Source organism: Lycium barbarum, chromosome 2 (assembly GCF_019175385.1).
Source record: "Lycium barbarum isolate Lr01 chromosome 2, ASM1917538v2, whole genome shotgun sequence".
Lineage (NCBI taxonomy): Eukaryota > Viridiplantae > Streptophyta > Magnoliopsida > Solanales > Solanaceae > Lycium > Lycium barbarum.
Window position 1 is genome coordinate 20,415,255 of NC_083338.1, and position 6,475 is coordinate 20,421,729.

A 6,475-nucleotide genomic window follows, 5' to 3' on the forward strand; every position below is an offset into this window, starting at 1 on the left:
CTACAGAATGATAACACTGAGATGAACAGGACCAATTTACACAAATCCAAAGCTGCCTGAAGACTCATGACTCTATCCTTAGACAGAAAGCCAGAATCAGATGGCTGAAAGATGGAGATAACAAATCTACTTGTTTCCATAGTGTTTTGAAGGATAGAAGGAAAAGAAGATATATCAAAAAAATTCAGGATGGCAATGATCAGTGGGTGGAAGGCACTACAGCAGTGGCAGATACAATAGTCTCATATTTTCATGGAGTTTTTTTCCCACCTATTGATAATATAGACTATTATGTACTTAATAGTGTTAATCCTATTATTTGTAGTGATTATAACAGTGATCTTACTGAATTTCCTACTCAAGAGGAGATTAAAGAATATCTTTTCACCATGAATCCTGAAAGTTCTCCAGGACCTGATGGTTTTACTGCCAAACTTTTTCAATCCTGCTGGAATATTATTCACCCTAATATCTATCAGGCTATGATTTATTTCTTTTGTGGAGAAAATCTCCCTAAATGTATTACTCACACTTGCATTGTTATGCTTCCCAAATCCCCTTTCCCCGAAAATTCAATTATATTAGACCTATTAGCTTATGCAATGTAGTTAATAAAGTTTTTGCTAAATTGCTTAACTCTAGGCTGTCAAGAATCCTTCCAAAGGTTATAGTGGTTTCATCAAAGGCAGATTTATTACTGATAACATTTTACTGGCCCAAGTGATTATCCGAGATATATCCAGGTCAAATGATCATGATAATGTGGCCTTAAAACTAGATATGGCTAAGGCTTATGATAGTCTCCTGGCCTTATTTGTGCATTCTGATGAGAAAAATGGGTTTTCATGAGGTCTGGATTGATATGATTTTTACACATATTTCTAGTAATTGGTATTGTTTTTTAGTCAAGGGGACTAGACAATCATTTTCCAAATTTGAATGGGGTTTTAGACAAGGAGATCCTATATCTCCCTCTTTTTTTTTGCTATATCTGTTGCATACTTGTCTATTAAGCTTAACAAGTTAAATAATTGAAGTGGTTCTAATGGTTTCCATATGAACAAGAATGGTCCTCTAATAAACAAGAGTGGTCCTCTAATCAACTATCTAGCATTTGCTTATGATGTTATCCTTTTTTCAGGAGATGATAGGGGCACTTTGGATCTTCTTATGGAAACACTCAAAGACTATTAGAAGAACTCCGGACAACAAATCAACAAGCAGAATTCATGCATCATTCTATCTCCTAAAACTCAACAGGAGGAGATTGATAGAATTCAAGACATAACAAGGATGGAACATTAAAGAACTTCCTAAATCCAAGACGTTGCATTTCGTGCTGCAGGTCCTGACAGGTGTAGCAGAGGACCACAACCACAGTAGGACTTCCAGCTTCAGCGGGTGTCAGCAAATGCCACTACTCCGGACTTGCTATCTTTTGGTATACTTATGTTATCATGATATATGTTCATATGCTATGGGTACGTCAGGGTCCTATCCCAACCTACGCTTTTGTATGCACACTCTTAGAGGCTCATAGACATACTGGGGTATGTAGATGTTATGTCTGGCCTTGTCGGCCTTATTTTGGGTTCTGATATACTCCTGATAGCCTTGCCGACTTTATGACACTTATGATATTGTAGCGGCCTTATCGGCTCGCTTATATATGTGTGTGTGTGTGTGTGTGTGCGTGTGTACGTGTGTGTGTGTGTATATATATATATATATATATATATATATATATATATATATATATATATATATTCTATATTTGGGCCTTTTCTATGTGCAAGTGTCCTTTGAGTAATGTTTGAGTCACATTATATTGAACAACGGTTATATGATAATTATGGTAATTGTTATGCCAGGTGGTATCCGGCCTACAGGTCGGTGCCCGTCATGCTCCTCATCGTGGTGTGACACGTATAGTGGTCCGTATTTTCCAACCCAAAAAAAGCCTTCTCTGTTAAATTTTTAGATCCTTAAAACGGCCAGTATTTAAAGATACAGTCCGTATCCCAGAAATACAGTCCGTATAAAGCAATTCCAGAATCAAACTTTGTCGAAACTTATTTTCTTCAATTCTCTTATTCCCAAATCCTTCCCTTACTTATCAAACATGAACTTAAACCCTTATAAACATAAAATAAGCATGCCCAACCTCGTATAAACTTGAAGACAGGCCCGGTGTCCAAGACTAGGGTCATTAACATATGACAAATCTCAACGTATAAAACTACGAGGTGTAACATCCTTCCCCCCTTGAAAACACTAGTCCTCAAATGTTTGACTCTCAGGGATTTATAGAAATTTCGGCAGAGTCTCCTCTGTAACTGTACCACTGCCAACCTGTCATGCAGCAACCCAAACTATACAATGCCACATAAGGCCACAACAATCGATATCAGCAATGGCCCCACACGATCAATAAAATTAGCTGATAAATAATACATACCTGAAGACGATTGTGCTGTAGTCTGCATCTACTCTGAAGCAGGAAACAGATGAGGATATCTAGACTCAGGTATATATACATACCAATGTTTAAAGATACAGTCCGTATAAAGCAATTCCAGAACCAAACTTTGTCGAAACATATTTTCTTCAATTCTCTTATTCTCAAATCCTTCCCTTACTTATCAAACATAAACTTAAACCCTTACAAACATAAGGTATGCATGCCCAAACTTGTATAACCTCGGAGACAGCCTCGGTGTCCAAGACTAGGGCCATTAACATATGACACATCTCAATGTATAAAACTATGAGGTGTAACATCCTTCCTCCCTTAAAAACATTCGTCCTCAAATGTTTGACTTTCAGGAATTTATAAATTTTTTGGCAAAGTCTCCCCTGTAACTGTACCCTACCAACCTGTCACGCAGCCACCTAAACTATACAATGCCACACAGGGCCACAACAATCGATATCAACAATGGCCCCACACGACCAATAAAATTAGCTGATAAATAATATATTCCTGAAGACGATTGTGCTGTAGTATGCATCTGCTCTTGTCACACCTCGAAAAAAAATTCGTTCATGTACAGTGAATAGACTAGCGAAGGGCACGAAGCATACGATGTTTCGATAAGTAATAAATAGCACTTGATGATCCTAATTGAGATTTCAAAGGCATTCGAAGTAATAGAAGAAAGTTTGCTAAGAAAGGTAAGGTATACGTTACGAATCAGAAAGGATTTACAAGTGATAAGTTAGCGATGACTTAATGATGTCTGGGAGAAGAGTTATAATGTCCCTTATATTGTTAACGAGGTGTTAAACAAGTGTAAAGAAGGTTCCATAAGGATTGGAGATCAAACGAATGACGGAGATCATTTCAGGGAAATGGGGTTATACGACCGACTTATACGGTCCGTATCACATTATACGGTCCGTATAAGGGTCCGTATAACACCCAGCAGAGATGATGTATGCCTGGTGGTGAACCACGACCATTTATACTGGCCGTGCAATGTTATACAGACCGTATAAGTGTTCGTGGAAGTCCCGACGGGATGAGTTAAGTTCAATTATATAAATGTGATCCCACATCACTAATTTCATTTCCCACACTTTTGATCTCTCTCAAGGCTTCTAGAGGGTTCCACACACTTCTTCCATAAGAACTCAAGAGAGATTATAGATCAACTTCATCAAACCAAGAGAGTTAAGTGTAAGAAGCTCACTAGAGTTCATCCAAGACAAGGAATCTAAGCAGAAGTGAAGCTAGGGTTTTGGTGCAAGAGGAGTATCTCCGCTCAAGAATTATTCTTACACTATCTAAGGTAAGTTTTATGATCATTCCATATTGTTTAAGGTAATGAGAGATTGAAAGACTTGAATTGTAGAAGGATATAGAATATGGGTCATGAATGTGAGGATAGTGACATTTTGAGTGGTAGTTTGGAATAAGTCATGAATATTGATGGGTTGTGATTATAATTATGTTATAAATGACATTTAGGACATGGGATAAGCATTATATGTGAGAAAACGTAATAGTGTACTATGACCATGATTATGGAGGAATTGATGTGAAATTGTGAAATGTGGATAACGTAGATGAATGATGATTGTTGCTTATGGTATTGTGAATGTTGTTATGGATGTTTGGAAGTTGATATGTAATATGAAGAGAGTTGTACAAACAAAGGAAATGCTGCCCAATTTTCTCTAGCTTTAGTAAGCATGATCTTATAATCGATTAGCTAATGTTAATACGAACTTTCTTGAAGGTAGAAACGCCAGCATCGAAGGAGAACGATCAAACGATAGAATAGCTAAACAAAAGAGGTATGTAAGGTTAATCCTGTCCTTCTAAGGCATGACTCCTATGACATGAATCTTCATATTTTTCCGTGATCTTCCCGAATAATGGAAATTATGAGTACATGACTATAAAGAGCTACATACGCATATGATAAAGAAAAGAGATACGATACGAGCATGATAATGATGATGATGAATTTAAGTGTAAAGAATCCTAGAGTAACATACGATGTTCATGAGGTTAATGTTCCTAATATGGTTCCATTAATGCTTTTCTTGTGTACACTCACCTTAAAATGTTAGTCCCTTCAAGGTGATACATAATGATTATGATCACTCCATAATGTAATCGGGGGTTCATGACTTTATGTCACCCTGACATAGCCATAGTTGCCTTCAAGTTCTAAGGTATGTTTGATGATAAATGTATAATGACGCTAAGCTTATGATATGCCTATGCAATGTATGAAAATGTTAACTTTACAGCCCACTTATATACTCCCAACTTTAAATAACTCCGGAATTACCCGGATGTTGTAAACTATTTTGACTTAGGTTAAAATAGGGTATAACAGCTTGGCGACTCCACTGGGGAATACTTAGGTTCTAACCATAACGGACTTAGTTCAAATAGACTTTGTGTGCTTATTTTAATTACTTTATTTATTTGTTAACTATTTTTACATGCTATTAATTGTGTGTTTGATATAAACTGTTTATGTGTTACTTGCTTTGATAAAACTGTCATTCCGTTCATATTTCTTCCACTCCTGGAAAACTCACACATATTCACACACTTAAAGCGGTTTCGCGGTTCGCGGCCGTACACTACTAAATCACCCTTAGTTGGATTGATCTTGTGGATTTAGTCAATCGGCGGTGCAGTTGACGGCTACGGACCTTCCACTTCCAAGTTGTCCGCTTGGGGGAGCCTTGTGTCATAGGAAAGCAACTCTTAGTCAGTCTAAGATAGAGCTAAACCAACACCCTTTATTAGGAGCATACATTTCATGACCTAGGAGGTTTAATACCCTTGGTGTATTAAATCCATTAGATGACTGTACCCGAACGTCCAAGCGGGTTCACGACCCCGAGTGACACTAATCATACTTTATGTGCATGTTTGGAGGATAATTGTGCCTAAATATTAACTATTTGCTCTAATTAATTAAACTTTAGGAGGGAGGGAATGACTAACGTTTCTATGACAGGTATGGATTTGCATTGGAGTACAATGAATGACGAAGATCAATGACATCACAAAACGGAGCTGAAATTTAGACATAGGAAATTGTATTTACTTTACTTAGATTAGGAAACACTTTATGTTTATTCATTTGACATGTAAAAAATATTACACGACTTTTGTACTTTATTTTGGGGAAATAGAATTTGTTTAATTAATCAAAGCAACGGGATGACGTATTATGACACACTTTACCCTTCAAACAAACGTTAGGCCTACCTCTGGCACAAAGAGGTCACATGCATATTAGGACGCGTTATTATTGTTTGATATAATCATTTGCATTTGTTTGACAATTTGTTTGACTTTATTTGACGAATTATTTGCTACATGACTTATTTGACTCTACGTGATCATGACTTTACCTAGATAGGTTAATGACACTGACATCATTTGCACTTTATATTTCTTTTTATGTTTATTCCCAAAGAGTTGATTCGTGTTGACACTCGATGGCCGACCATCCTTACATCACAAGGTCAAAGACGTCATTGTTACCTGAACGTAGTTGGGCTGTTCAAGTAAATGAAATTACTATGTCTGATCCGGCCGCACCTATTTCAACTGGTGTGGAAAATATCGTGATCTCTGGTGATCCCCCCGAGACTTCCGAACACGAAACTACTATTCAACGTGATGAACATATCGCCCGCCTGACTCAAGAAATTGAGGATCTACGTGGAGAACTGAATCGGGTTAGGGATTTGACCAATTTATCCATCACACTCCAAAGTCCGCCTCCTGAACCTAGAAATACTGCACCAAACCCACCTCGTTTCCCATCACTCGAATCTCTAGTTCCTGAGCATTTTCCTCCACAAAACAATGCACCTACCAACAACAACTTACCTCCGATCACCCCCGCAAATCCACCAAATCCATCATCCGCCTATACTCCCCCACAAAGTCAACCACCCACTTACACTAACTATACTCCACAAAATCAACCACCCA